We start from the raw sequence: 15,132 nt of genomic DNA, 5'->3' as shown, positions 1-15,132 counted from the left end.
CTTTGTTGTCCCAGGAATCAGTATACCAAAAATATTTTGATCGGATAATTAGATCACATAAAAAATTGTTGTTAAAAAAGTAAAATATCAACGTGTTTAAAATGGACGTACGGACATTCTGGTAATGATTATAGAGTTGCTGCGCTTTCTAAATCGTATCTAACTACTACAGGAATCACCATGCAAAGTTTGAAATCGATAGGACAATTTATGTAGACAATCATTAGTCAGAAAAATCCCCCCCCCCCCAAAAAAAAAATCTTAAAAATCAATTGGAAAATTTTTTTTTACTTTAATTTGACTGACTTTAGAGCATTACAGTCAGACTGGCAACAGACCAAGTCAGTTGAAAAGTATATGCATATCTGGAAAATCTTATCCGAAAAAATTCGCTACCCATCTAGAACAAAAATCTATTAGATAAACTTTCTCAAATATAAATCAAATGTCCGTCAAAGCATTGCCGATAGACTGACGGACCAAGTAAATTATAAATTGGATAGTATTGTCGTATTTTTAAAATTATAGAGTAGCTTTGCTACACTAACAATGGTCAATATTTGTACAGAGTTTAACAAATTTTTAACAAATTTAAAAGATAATTTTAGAAGAAGGATATACTATAATTAGGGTATTATCATATTTTTGGCATGTTAGAATTATCCTGACGATTTCATACTGTGGAAGATTATTCCTGTAACAATCAAGAACGATTTAGAGGGAGTTGCAACTCTATAATCGTAATCGTTACAAAAGATTTTATATTTCCTTTAAAAACTTGCTAATTTTTAACAATTTTTGACAATATTTTTTTGTATGATATATCTATCCTATTCATCCAATTTTGGAATGGTGATTCCTAGGATAATGTACAATACGGAATTATTTCTCAGACATTTATCCTATTATATAAAGTAGTAAGCGTTTTTTGTCTGTCCCGAAGGATCTCGCTAACCGCTGAACCGAAATTGTTCTCCTTTACAGTGAAGCTTCTTATAGGTCCTGGGAAGGTTTTAAACTATTTTTGGGGAGGGTGTTTTCACCCCCCTCCCCCCAAAAAAATATTTTAAAAATCTTTTGAAACTCAAATTGAAAATGGGATGAGGTCGACTTTTCACGCTCCTACCAGTGCCCCTAGAGGCTTCTAGGGGCGTAGCCGCTAGTAATTTAATAAGTTAGAAAAGCGGACAATTAAATGCATATTCATTTATAAAAAAGAAATGAGCATTGATTTGCAGAAAAAAAAATAGTTTTTGTTTAGGTGTAATATTCCCGTCCAAACAAGCAATGACTAAGCATAAAAACCATACGATCACAAGGAAATATTCGCGCTATTTCTAGGGTCACTTAATTATTAGTATTACAGCACAATATAAGGTTCTATGTGGTACATATGATACTGTTACATTATGGTTTTAAGGACTATTGTCACGCTAGGGATATACCTGTATCCTAATGGACACGCACGCACACACACACACGCACGTAAGGATAAACGTACACATATGATTCATACGATTTAGCAAAATACTACGAATAAAGGAGAAGAAAAATCTATTTCAAAAACAATTGCTAAAGAAAAATAATAAATTAATACTGTATTATGTTTTATTGTCCTTTTTACCTTATGTTGATTAAATTGTACCAATAGATTTAAATCATATTTTAAAGTTAGAATATTTTCAACCTATTTTTAGATATATTTAGACTTTAGCAATCATTTTCAATTTATTTGTCTCTTGTAGACTGGGGGGAATCAAGCAATATTAGCTTAGTTGGTTTAGTTTTAATTCATATTGGAGACTATATAAGCATGGGAGGGGGCGAAAGAGGGGAGGGTCAACACCACTGTAAAACTGAATTTTTGTAAGCCTTCTTTCCCCCTTTTCTGCATCATAAACCTTCATAAATCCCAAGAAAAAACCTGAGTACGCAACTATACAAGTTCTTTTTATAATCCGTAGTTTGCTTTTTATTACAGCGGTTAATTATGCTCTTTTCCAAAAAAAAATAAAGATATCTTAGTATTACTGCGCTACTTAATCATCCTTTTTTTGCTGTAGTTGTTTTTCCACTGTTTTTGAGGAACACCAAATGATATGATGATTTTACTCCAAGAGTGTACTAAGAGAAATTTTTTTCTAGCCGTTCCGCACAAGCATTTTCATATTATTATGACATTAGGATTTATATCTGATTTAGCCTGATAGTATTCTGCTATGCTAGTGTCAAAAATTGACTTGGGGACTATTTCTTTTGTTGATTTGGTTCAATTTATTCGACACTTACATTTTGAAATTCATTGCTTCAAGTATGATTTAAAGTATTTACTGTTATCATGTAAAAATCTGTTAAAAAGTTTACCTATTTTAAACTAAATTTAAAATTTAGTTAATGATTAAAGTTATAAATTGAATAAAAAGTATTTAAGCAAGTCACTGTGACTTACTATCTACTAATCAGTGTTGTAAGGACTTAAAGTACAATCAAGTTAAAATTAGGTGAATTTAATTGTTACAAAAAAGTGAGAAAAAATATCATGCTACCAAAAAAAATCATTGTTTTAGTGAATATGGAAGTGAACAAATATATTCCTTAGGTAACTTTACAAAGTTTCTCAAAAATCAGCTATGTGACGTCATAAAAATGTGGGAATAACCATCTCTTTTTTTATGGGTTTTCTTTTCCACTTCTCCTCTCATCTCGCTCATTCTTATGACGTAACATGGCTTATTTTGAGACACTTTGTAAAGTTACATTCTTAGCTATGAAAATAAAATAATTAAAAAAGAAAATGCTTTGAAAAAAAAGTAATTTGCACCTAAAAAAAAAAATGGCTAAATTGTATAATGACGAAGACTGGTCAAACATGCGAACGTAAAAACCCTCGTTATGGAATAGTTGCAACTATAATAGTTTGGAAAATAGTGAAAACTTATAATTGCAGAAAGGAATAGTTACTAACCGTAACGTATTATAGACAGCGGAAACCGAGGATAGTAACAAGAAAATTAGTGAGATTAATTCCTATTTTGTTGGTCCCGTGGACCAAATAGGTTTTGAAATTATTTCAAAATTTTCAAGAGAGTTACATGTACTCTTTCTCAGATAATTGTAAAACAGCCGTTTACGAAATCGTATCTCATTTCACAGAAAGCAAAAACTTGTATAATGTCCTATTGTATTATAGGTTTTTGCATTAATTCCAAATATAAGTACAAACATTGAGCGATAGAGAACAAGAGAAAAAAATGAGCTCGACAGACAGACGGACAGACAGACATAGTACTTAAAGCAAATATCATTATTTTTCCTTAAACGAAAATAAACCCTTCCAAAATATCTATTAGGTTGAAAATATTTCTTCCTTCTTAAGCATTTAGCGGTTCTTTTTTCGAAGTGTTAGGGGGTTGCTAAGAAAGTAGCCTAAAACCACGCCGAGACCTATGTGAAGCTACCCTAAATTAAAGAATTCAACTAGTTCAGCAATTTTTTTTTAAATCTTAGGCTTCAGACAAAAAACTTTTGTATTAGGTTAAATAATTTAGATAATTGTTGAACCCGGTATTAGTGTCTTAGAAATTATCTTAGTGACGTCAAAAAAATAGGATGTGTCGATACTACTAGGATTTTTAAGAATTGTTAATATAGGCCTGAAATCAAGATTTTTTGTGCTTTTAAAAAATATTAAAAATATTTCTAAAAATTCTACATTATTTTTGCTCACTTTTAAAAAACAAAATCAACTTTTTTTTATTTTTTTTTATAAAATTATCTTTCAAAATTGAAATAAGATCTATCAGCTGATATTGTACTTCTTACATAACTCAAGAGTTGACTTACAATGTGTAAATATTTTATAGATTATTTAGCAAAATAATAAAAAACCTATATGTAATTTCGTGATTAATAATTGGCTTAATCTTACATTAAACATTGAATGATTTTAAATAATTTTCAAATATTTGCTTTTATAATTATACTTATTGTATAAACACCTCATAAGTTAGCGCAAAATGCTATATATTTTATCACATATGAGCTATTTTTTAAGCCAGCTTTTTAGTCAAAATTTCAAACCAATAACAATTAAATCAAAAGATATTAGGTTAAAACTATATATAAACGAGAGTAAAGAAATAAGATATTGCTATCAACAACAACAAAAAAGGGTTTTGTCTAGTTTTTGGTAAAAATAACGCATATTTATCATTTTAAATTAAAGCTATCTTTTCAAGATTACATCTATAAATTCGTCTGTATTTTATAACTTATACCTGTTCAATTGATTTTCCATAATAATTTTATTTCTATATTAAATTTAGAGACAGCTAATTTTTCTTTAAATATAATGAGATGTTTATCAGAAATTTTTAATTAAGCATAATAATGTATATATAAAAAAGACAATTATGAATAAAAACAAAACAATCAATTATTAGATTATTTATATCAATAAATTTAACGGAATTTGAACGTAATTGTTAAAAAAGCTAGCTTAAACAGTTTTGCCATTAAAAAATAACCTTCTTTATGAATGGTACATTCTAACAAGGGTAATGATATCCAGTAGAGCAACATATTTAACAAATATGTCTTTAAATAATCAGTCTATTTAACAAATATCTTTTTAAAATGCATAAGTTATATTACCTCTCACAAGATTGTTTAGTCCTTTGACACTGTACATAATTATTATTTGATTGATCTATCCTTAATTTTTATTCATATTCAATTTTATTGTTTGTATATAAATATTTAATACCTGTATTATAATACGGTTATTATTTTTTTTGCTATGTTTTTATAAAATAAATATCTAAGCAAATGTTACCAATTCTTATAATTATCTGGAATTGAAAAGAATTACTTTCATTCGGTTGCTAAAAAGAGGAGAAAAAGAAATGTATTGAGTCAGATAGTAGCCTTAACCTGTACAGCTTTACATTTATTTCATAGATAAATTGAAATTGAAATTAGATAAAATTATTAATTGATTTTAGATTATTAAACAAGACATGTTGGAATTATCCTATCAATTTCAAACTCTTCATGATGATTCCTATGACAGTTAGGTATAATTTAGAAAGCAACTCTATCATTGTTAACAGAAAGTCAGTACGTCCATTTAAAACATGCTTTGTGTGTTTTTTGGCTGCTATTGAAGAAAGACAACTGAAATTTTAAGTGAAAAGGTCTTTTAAGAGGTGTTTTAATGTATTTTTTTTTACAGTAGCTTTTGATGGATTATTTTAGGTTAGGTTAGGTGATTGCCCTGCAGGGTTAGGAAAATGGCCCCGCATGGATAGAGCCCCCCCCCCGCAGTGGCTAGAAATAGGATAAAATCTACTGTGAAAATACCAAGAAACGTCCCTTAAGAGGCATTGTCATGAAAGGGACTATACCCAAGATATATGTGCATCTACTTAACGACTTCCAAAATTTGAGGGTGCCCTCAAGTAATGACCCCTTCCCCCCCCCCCTGCATCTACTCTATACATTATTTTGTCTGTCTGACTGTCGGTCATGCTTAAAAAACCTTATTGTTGGAGAAATGTTATTTTCACGACTGCTTTTTTAGATAGCCAGCTGTAAGTTTTAGTCAAGATACCTTATATTTATACAGATCTGCTCCATATATTTATTGTCTGTCTGTCTGACAGATATACTTAAAAGGACAATTTAGTTTTAAAAGAAAAAAATTTAAAAAATGTTGGTGGGTTTTTTTTCTAAGCGCGTGAGGGTGCAGGTACCCTATCCTAAAATAGTTAAAAACCTTCCCATGACCTATGACCTATGTCCCTGCAAAGGAGAAGCATATTAGTTAGGAAGATCCTTCCATATAAATAGACACACACACACAAACATTCTTTTACTTTGATATAAGGATTAGCATTTTGTTACTGTATCCTATTACTAGCGGCTACGCCTTAGAGGCCTCTTGGGGCACTTGAGGAGGAGAGAGTCCAATTTAATAAACCAATTTATTTTTCTAGATTTTAAAAGAAAAAGACAAACAAACAAACAAAGAGACAGACAAACAGACATCCTGTTACTTTATTATATCCTATTATATAAATTAGTAAGCTAAGCTTTTTTTGACTGTAGCAACGGATCTTGTTAACCGCTGAACCTAAAGGGTTCTTCTTTACAGTGAAGCTTATTATAGGTATAGAAAAGTTTATAACTATTTAGGAAGAGGGCTCTCCACTCTCCAAAAAAAATAACACCTAGAAAAAAAGTACCATCTCCGCAATTTTACTTCTTTGTTTTAAAACCTAAATTGAAAATTGGAAGAATGAACTTTCCCCCTTACCACCCTAAGAGCTTCTAGTGATGTTACTGCTAGTGATAATATATTATAGTTTATATCAACATAATATGCGGATTTTAAGAAAAATTTAATCAAATATGCGGACTTTTTTCAACCTTTTGACAACATTTATTAGACATATTAGAATTATACCATTGATTTCAAATTTTGCACGGAAGTATGTCCTTTTACTGTATGCTATATTTACGCAATTTTGCAACAAATTTATGTGCAATTTCATTTAGACTTCAAAATTAATATTCTGCTTATTAAGTTCTGACACTCTAGCTATTGTGCGTTTGTTCTACCTTCTGATTTTTGTGCTTCGTTTTTATGGATGTTGTCATCCTTGTCTAGAAAATACAAATTAATTAATCTATGGTAGAAAGTACAGAGAGTATAAATTATTTCCTACATTTTCTTTATCAATTATCAATTATCAATCACCTCTATTATCCATCTCTTTTTTAGGGGTTACCTTTCCCACCTCCCCTCTAATCCCTCGTTTTTAGTTACGTCACTAAGATAATTTCTAAGACACTAATACCGGGTTCATAATTGTTGATTTTATAAATATTTTAACACTATGAATCGTAAAAATATTCAAAAATTTTAGAGCTAAAATAGTTATAAAACTTTGTGTACTAGTGTAGTTTTAGAGTTTTGAAATGGTTACTCAGTAATTTCTTTAAAGATTTCTTTATCCGCCTAACTGTAAGAAAAAAAGCAAGTCATTTGTTCAAGCATTTTATGTCGAATGAAAAAAGTTAAAATTTCCACACATTTTGCTAACTCTTGATATAATATTGGATACTAGCTACTTCGCCCCTAGCCTGAGAGGTTTAATCAAACCAATTTTTCGTATTTTAGATTTTTTTTAAAAAAAATTTAAAAAAATTTGGGGGGGGAATTTTTTTTTGGGGGGGGAGGAAGTAGTCGACTAAACTATTTTAATTTTAGTTAAAAAAAAAAGTTTGTGGGGGGGTATTTTTCATTTTTTAGGGGGGTTGGGGGTGTCCCCCCCCCCCCAGAAAATAGTTAATACCCTTCCCGGGACCTATGAGAAGCTACCCTGTAAAGGAGAACCTGATCGGTTTAGCGGTTAGCGAGATCCTTCGCTACAAACAAACAGACAGACAAATAGACAGACAGACAGACATCGTTCTACTTTGTATTATAGATAAAATGTACAAGTACATGGATATTCTGACATGGGGAAAATTGGCGTCAATCAATTTTGGTTGCTAAATTGCACATCATTTATTGGTTAGTTTGTTCATACAGATGGAGGGGAGGGGATGGGGTAAAGAGGGTGGACGCAGGGTATCATTATTTTAGCCAGCTACAATTTTCACTGTATTAGAGTACACGATCATCTGTATAAATCAATTGCTATAATAGAGTTTTCAAGACCTAGCATGCTGATGACTGTTATTTTATAGATAACTAGTGGCTCCGCCCCCCCCCCCTCCCCCCAAGGGCCCTTGGGGGGATGGAGGTAGAGTTGACCACGGCAACTTTTTCATATTTAGATCTTTTTATGATTTTTCATTTGAATATCCGCAGAAAGTTGTCTATAATTCGATGATATAAAAAACTAACATGCCCCAGTTATGAAGCTTATAGGCTACTTTACGCAGGCAAATTTGGTAAACTTGAAAAAGGAGAACAAGGATGACATCATCCATTAAAGCTGTTGATATACCTTAAAAGTTTTTGCATAAGAATTACATTTGGTATAAAAATATGAACGAGTTAAAACTTTTTAAAAAGTTTTCCTACTCTAAAAAATAGCATAAAACCTATTTAATGACAGACTTGCAAATCATACTTTCCTATTTACTTTGCTTATTTTGGTGAAAATAGTAAAATGGATATATTATTATTTGGATCTTACACCAGATGTTTATGTTCATGTTAAAAAAGTGAAGCACGCAGCTGGCAAAATTAAAAATAACATCTTCTACCCCATTTCCCCCACACACTGGATGAACGAACCGATCAATTAACGAGTTTTAAGTTAGTAACATAAATTGACGACAATTTTCCCCCTGTCACAATATCCACGTTTATGCATATCCATTAGGATATATAAGTTGGAAGGAATTTTAATGTTAGAAAGATATTTGAAATCTGCATCAAATTTTAATGATTTTTTATACAATTCATTTTTTGTATAATTCTTTATCTAAAAGCGGAAATACAGTTTAAGTTAATTGATTTTGACATCTGTGATTGGTGGATTTAAAACTATCTGCGCTCTGATTGGAGAAGCTTAAGTGTCGTTCATCAGTCAACCAATTAGAGCGCAGATAGTTTCCAATCCACCTCTCCTATTGGTCAAAATTAATTAACTTAAATTGTATTTTCGCTTTCATATAAAGAATTATATAAAACAACAAATGTTATAAAAAAAATCCTTAAAATTTGATGCAGATTTTAAATCTCCCCCTAACATTAAAATTCTTTCCAACTTATATATCTTAATATCCATTAAAAGGACTCTCCACAGAAAAATAAACTTTGGATTTTTGAAAATCTAACCTGAAATTATTATTCTCTGTTTAATTTTAGGCATTTTTTGTTTTTGTGGCATCGCGATCGAAGCCCTTTGAAAATTTTGACCGCCCTTAAGTGAATCCTCCCGCCATTCAATTTATGCTGCTTTAGTGATTTTTAGCTTCTATGTTGCCGCATTCATCGCCCTTCTCCGCCGCTACTCCGCTATTCATTGCTGTATGTCGCGGTTCAATACATGCTCCCCTCTCCCTTGTTCAGAAATTAAGTGGAGGCTGGGGGATTTTGTGTATAGCGGTGTATAGCATTGTATAGCGGAGTAGTGGCAGAGAAGGGCGATGAATGCGGCAACTGCGATTTTATTGGGCGGAGGCGAACACAAAAAAGTGGCGGCAATATTGTCCAGCAGTTAGGAAGCATGAGTAGAGTGGAGGCAAAATTTATAAACCTTAGATTGTGTATGGTCTGTATATGACGTGGTTAATATATCCGCGGTGTCCGCGGAAACGCGGTTTTGTTTTTTAGCGGTCCATGGCGCACACCAACAAATTCTCGTTGTGTGTGTGTAGTTTTTTTGGAGTAAAGATACAGGTTGACATAGGAAAGGGAAGGCAGGAATGTAATAGGTGGGAGGGAAGGGGAGGGGGGCACCAGGTATTTGCAGACCTGTAAGATAGAAAATATACAGGGATTTGACAATGGAGATTAAATTGATTATCCCCCATGGTTAGAGACAAAATTATCCCCATGGTTAGAAACAAAATTATTCCATCTATAGATTTAGATCATCAGTGCATGAAAAACTAAGTGGTAGTTTATACCAACCAATCATGATTTTTTAGTTTTTGAAAAATAGTGTTTGTAAAACTTAGGGTATTACAGTTGCTAGATACTAAATTACCCCATCTGTTTTTGGTATGAAACCAACCAATCAAATTTCAGGTAAAGTTTTGGGCCAATTAATAAGATAATGTGGCAATACAACTCCCTGAAAATATTATAGAAATTTTAGATGATGTAAAAAAAAACCAGATAAATAGGATGATTATATAATATAAAAATTGTTGCAAAAAAGTGGAAAATCAAAATTACCATTTCTGTAGATCAAAAATAGTGGTTGAAATAATCAAACACTCAACTTAAGGAATCAACCAATCAAAATTCATTGAAGTCCCAAAAGTAATTAATCCAACGAATAAGAAAACATTGCTGGGGATAGTGAAATAAACAGCCCATTGTCCCATCTCTCTCTGCATTTCTTATCTATCCCATGTAAACATTTTTCGTCAATTGTGCTATCCCTGTAGACAACTCTTCTATACCCAGGGAGGAGATAACATTGAACTGTAAATTAAAATTATACCCAGGGAGTGAGGAGACATTATTAGTCTTTACAGTTGTATATCACAATTGGTAATCTTGAAAACTTTGGGTTATTGAATTTTGATTGGTTCAAATTCAACCAATAATATTGATCCACATTAGGGGTAATTTTAATTATCATCATTGTGGATGTAAACGTTCATTATCTTATCCCTGAATTATATAAAAAGTTCCATTTTTATTTGTTACAATATAAATTTCATTTCTTTATTGAAGTTACTAACTACCAGGGATCTAAAGGGATAGGTAAGATAATAGCCGATAAATTTATGTTCATCCATTTGATTCTACACAAAATTACCCGTTTGTAGATTACAGTTAGTGGTTGATGGACACTAGGTATACTTAATGAACTATCCTTTCAAAATTTAATTAAATTTCTCAAAGTCTAAAGTTGTTCTGCTAACAAATAAGAAAACGTTATCAAACTTTGGGTATTAGTGTAATAGACAACCCAATGTCCCCTCTCTCGTTATCAAAGTCCAATTGATCAATAATTTTGATTTATTTCTTTTGTCATAATTAGGAAATTTATTGTCCATTTTCTTATTACTGCTAAAAATTTAAAATACTAAATTAAAGTAAAACAGAATCATAGAATCCAAGAAAGTTGAGTACTGAGTACTGAAACCCTACCACACCCCAATATTTTGATTCAATTTGAGAATGCTGGGATGGAGGTAGCTTATTCTTTGTTTGTTGATTATTTTAATATTTATATTTTTTATCGTTCATTGTCTTATCCCTTGTGATTCCTTAATCAAAGTATTTGAAGGAATTCTCTAATATCATGGAAAAATGCATGCCGATAATATATCAGCCTTTAACATCTTATTGTAATTTTAAGGAAATTTAAGGGGGAGGAGGGAGTATTTTTTTCTATATGGGACTTATGGGAAGCTACACTGTAAAAGAGAACCATATAAGTTCAGCGGTTAGCAAGACAGTACAGAGAAACAGACATATAATGATTCCTCTTACTAGGGTTATAAAATAAATATTTTTCCAGTATGGCTTCGACACCGATTAATATCAGAAGGATAAGATTAGGTTCTCATCCAATCATGTATAGCATCATATTCCAGATAATTTTCCACGGGGCTAGCAAATCTAGTATTTATCTTATAATTTTTCATTTAAATCCACGGAAAGCTGTCAATGAATAGCTATTCCAGTATTAAAGTAATTTCTGCGGTTTCACAAATAACAAAACGAAGCATAAAGGGGAGGGGGTTAATGCAACAACTTCGTAATCAATGAGTAAATTGCACTTAGAATTCGAATTTTGATCTGAAATTTTGCATGAGTAATCCTTGGTAGGTCTATTTTCCCTAAATTGAACAAAAATTTAGAAAAGTAACAACTTGGTTTAATTCATGGTAAATTGTAGATGCCGCATCTAAGTTTCAAATAAATTGAACATGTAAACGCTACTTTTAAAGAAAAGCTTCCCTCCCAATTAAATTAAGTAAGTCATAATTATGTATATGAATAATTTGATAAACACGCTGACCTTGACAGACACACTTCCTTTAATTGGAGCAGAGCTTGCCCTCTGACTTTCAAGGCGAAAGTCATAGCTATCACAGCTCAGAATTAGGCAACCTTTATGCACTATTTGGCCTGTTTCTTATCAATATACACATATATATGGACCATGTAGGCACACCTATTGTAATTTATCAATGTTGTATGTTTATATCCAACCATATACCTATTGTTAATTATCTATTTAACTATTTCTGTATATAAGCCATACCTAAGCCTTTTTCTCAGATAACTTTCTTATCCAAAGTATCATGAACAATTTTACGCTCACGCTAACTTACAAACACAGTCTAGAGACAGACAACACTCTAAATCCAAGTATTTAGTTTTCTTTATAGCTTGCAAACACTTTAAAACTCAGTTATCATTTAACTCGCAAACCAACTGGTTCTCCCTCTTCTCTCCTGGCTTAAGAAGGTAAATGGCTTAGTTTATTTAGCATGCATTGTTTAGTTTGAATTTAGGTTCCTTTGTACTTGGCATGTATTGTGCATATGACTTATGTTAGATGCCTAACTATATGCACAATCATGACTTGGACTTAGGCACTTCTCATCCTACACTACTTACACTTACTATAAGTATTATGTAACATTAATATCTGACTGATCTATATGTAAATACAATTAACTTAATTAAACTGTTTTCTTTCCTTTTTATACTTTACTATACTTATCTTATATTGATTTAACAGCAAAAACCAACCTTTACTCTTAGGTTAAAGCACTGTAATACCATGCTTGGGTATTTATGAATCGCCACAGATTCAATAAATTTGTATTATAATTGTGGGAGTAAAAGGAAAAGCATTCTGTACTGACACTGATGTTGAGAATACTTATGGGTATTTTATTTAAATTCTATTTTTAAGCAGTACTCATGAGAGAGCATTTCCCACATTCAAACCCATGGGCAAGCGCCCCATTCACACTATCAAAATAATAGTGTATCGCTGCGATATGACTTAAGATCTTGTACATTCAGTCAAAGGGCCGGTTGGAACGCCGCCAGCCGTACATCCGCTGAACCGCCTGTGGATGAGCTACAAAAAAGTGGTAATACATGTGGCTGAGCCACAAACACACAGATCATTCCCTTTTTATGTCAAATCATCTAGGGGTGTTTCAGGTGTCTATAGAAAGCTCTTTGCATGCCCTAACAAAAACTGTACAAGATATTGGTTCTATCATAAATATTTAAAATACATCTTCAAGATTTTGTATTTTTTAAAATTCCTGTTGCATAAAATGTGTTGTAATATTAGAGACCCCATATCATTTCGAGTTTATTGTCAGGCAATAATTCTGCATCTTCAGACACCTTAACCACCCTTGTAGGTCAATCCTAGCCAATTTGAGACAAGAAAAAATGTATTGAGAACTGCTACAAAAACTGGCAGGATTTTTAAAATTAAAGATTTTAGGGAAAAAAATCACTTTTGTCAAAAAATTCCAATACCTGCGAATCAGAAATTACCTCTAATTTATGAATAAAGCTTAAAAAAACATAATAATATGATAAAAAGTATGATTTAAAAAAAAAAGTTTGGATGAAAAAAAGGATCTTCTTTAGACTGATTTTTAACCAAATTCTAGTTGCGAGATCTTAATGGAACCAAGACAGGCATCATCATCATTGCCATATCATTCATTAGCGATCAAAATAAAAAGTTTTTTGGAAGTATGTTTTTTTGGGTAGAAATAAAAAATTGACCAGAATAACCCCACGCTACCCTAGTTGATTCTTACATAATTAATGATAAATTTATCCTGAAAATAAGAAAAAAAACAGCTAAAAGGCTGAGCTGCCAGCTGCCAGCCATTAGCCATTACTTTTTCAACTTTTTGTTCAATTTAGGAAAAATAGACCTACAAAGGATTACTCATGCAAATTTTCAGATCAAAATTTCAATTCTAAGTGCAATTTACACATTGATTACGAGATGGTTGCATTAATCCCCCTTCCCCTTTTTACAAATTTTGTATTAGCCAACAAGTCTGGAAATAATCTAATAATATATTTAATAATATTAGCCATTCTATAATTAGGGTCAGTCAGTCCGTCAGTAAGTCCGTCCGTCAGTCCATAACGGTTAGCTCTTTTCGTTAACTTAGGCATGTTAGTTGTCCTATCAATTTCAAACTCTGCATGGTGATTCCTGTAGTAGTTAGGTACAATTTAGAAAGCGTAACAACTCTATCATTACCAGAAAGTCCGTACGTCCATTTTAAACAGGGATCGGAAGCCTCACGTAAGCCGCGCATAAGCCTCAGTTTTAAACCTGCTTGTGAGCAGAAAAAAAAAAATTAAGAAAGAAGGATTGTCTGCTAAAGAGCCGTTTTATACATCCAGCTGAATTTTATAGTGATAAAATCACGATTTCACTGAGGCTTACACGCTGCTTACGTGAGGCTTCCGATCCCTGATTTTAAACATGTTGATATACATTTTTTAACAACAAGTTTTTATATGATAAAATCATTCGATTGATCTGATTTATCGAATACTGATTTCTAGGACAACAAAGCATCTCTATACTTAAGTCCTAAAAATGTAAGTATTACAGACAATTTTCCACGAATATCAAATTAATATCATAAAAATAATACCCGTATTGTTTAATATCCACGGAAAGCTGTCTATAATACGACGCGGTAAATAACTATTTTTGTATAATAAAGATGGTTGCGTCTAACAGTAGCGAAAAACTGTTTATTTTATGACTATTAGCCAACTATGTTTTTTTTAAGCGAAGCTTTTCTATAATTAGTGTCGGTCCGTCCGTCCGTCTGGCATGTTAGAATTGTCCTATCGATTTGCATGATGAATCCTGTAGTAGTTAGGTACGATAGTTAGTAGTATATAGTTACGTAGCAACTCTATATTCGTTAGATTGTCCGTACGTCCATTTTAAACAAGTTGAATTTTAACTTTTTTAACAACAAGTTATTATATGATAGAATCATTCGATTGATCTAATTTTTGGAATACTGATTCCTTGGACAACAAAGTACATTGTTATAAGCAAAGCATCTCTATACTCAATTCCTAAAAATGTATGTTATCCTGTATTAGCGTAGTTTTTCAACAAATTTGTTTAAATTTTGTTTATAATTTTATACATTTATATTCTGATTATTCAGTTATGGCACTCTACAAGTGTTAATGTTCGTTTGTCCTACCGTTTCAGAGCTTCGCTTTTATGGATGTTGTCATCCTTGTTGTTTTATTGTCATTGAAAACGGGACTGAGAAATTTTTCAACCAACAATTAATCTTTGGAAGGAATAATCTTATTTAATTTTTAATCTTATTTACACCAGTGGCTCCACAACCCTTAAAGGGTTATGCTAACTATCTGGTACAATGTTG

This window comes from Acartia tonsa, chromosome 7, assembly GCF_053477335.1.
Source record: "Acartia tonsa isolate MP-2025a chromosome 7, ASM5347733v1, whole genome shotgun sequence".
NCBI classification, from domain to species: Eukaryota; Metazoa; Arthropoda; class Copepoda; order Calanoida; family Acartiidae; genus Acartia; species Acartia tonsa.
Note: the sequence above shows the minus strand (reverse complement) of the source record.